This window comes from Pteropus medius, unplaced genomic scaffold (assembly GCF_902729225.1).
Source record: "Pteropus medius unplaced genomic scaffold, Ma_sr-lr_union100, whole genome shotgun sequence".
NCBI classification, from domain to species: domain Eukaryota; kingdom Metazoa; phylum Chordata; class Mammalia; order Chiroptera; family Pteropodidae; genus Pteropus; species Pteropus medius.
The window spans coordinates 35,147,442-35,148,570 of record NW_024340696.1 but is presented as its reverse complement, the minus strand read 5'-3'; the positions used below and the strand labels follow the sequence as shown (position 1 = coordinate 35,148,570).

General features: G+C 27.5%; 1 non-coding gene across 1 annotated transcript; it reads left to right on the top strand.

Moving 5' to 3' along the window:
* The first annotated feature begins 684 nt into the window (after positions 1-684).
* LOC120610773 (U6 spliceosomal RNA) lies at positions 685-787 on the top strand. The gene has a single exon (XR_005655002.1). It is a non-coding gene; the product is annotated as a U6 spliceosomal RNA (small nuclear RNA).
* Positions 788-1,129: the final 342 nt, after the last annotated feature.

The following is a 1,129-nucleotide window of genomic DNA, read 5'->3' as shown; positions in this document are numbered from 1 at the left end:
AAATACCAGACCAGCATAAGGCAAATTAATTATATTTCTAGCAGCAAAATATTGAAAAATAAAAATTTAAAGAAATACTCTTTATAATTACATTAAAATCTGAAAATAGTAATACATTTAACAAAAGACATGCAATGCCTCTCTACAGGTAAGTGTACAACATTACTAAAAAAATTTTTTTAAAGACAAATAAATGAAAAATACAACATGTTCATGGACTGGAAATACAATCTTTTTTATTATTTTCATTATTTCTAAATTTATCTACATATTTAACACAATCTCAAAATTCCCGCTAGCTACTACATAAGAACTGACAAAATGATTTTAAAATTTTTTTTAAATGAAAAAGACTGAGAAGAGCCAAACAACTTTTAGAATAAAAAATTTTAAAATGGCACGCTTTAGAGGGATTATGCCATGAAATTCAAAAATCACCATAAAGCTACAATAGTCAAAATTCTGTTGGATTAGCTTAATGATAAACATAGTGATATTTAAATCAAATAAAGAGTCTAGAAACAGATTCAGATGTGTATGATTCCCAAGACATTTCAAAGAGGAAATAGTAAGTTTTCATCAAATGGTATTGAACAAACTATATAAACTTTGTTTAAAAAAACATAAACCTTTAATTTACACCATTTGAAATCTTAACTAAAAAAAAAAAGACCCTTCGTATGCTTGCTTCTGCAGCACATATACTAAAATTGGAACAATACAGAGAAGATTAGTATGACCTTTGAGCAAAGATGACATGTAAATTTGTGAAGCATTCCATATTTTTAAATGCAAATGGATTAAATGCTCCAATCAAAAGACATGGATAAGAAAACAAGACCCACCCACGCATATGCTATTTACAAGAGACCCACTTCAAATGACACAAAGTAAAGGGATGGAAAAAGATATTTCCCACAAATGAAAATGAAAAAAATGGGATAAGAATATTTATATCAGACAAAATAGATTTTAAAACAAAGGCTATAATAAGAGATAAAGAAGGGCATTATATAATAATAAAAGGATCAATACATCAAGAAGATATGACCCTTGTAAACATATACACATCCAGCATAGGAGTACTTACATATATAAGGCAATTATTGACTGACATAAAGGAGAGATC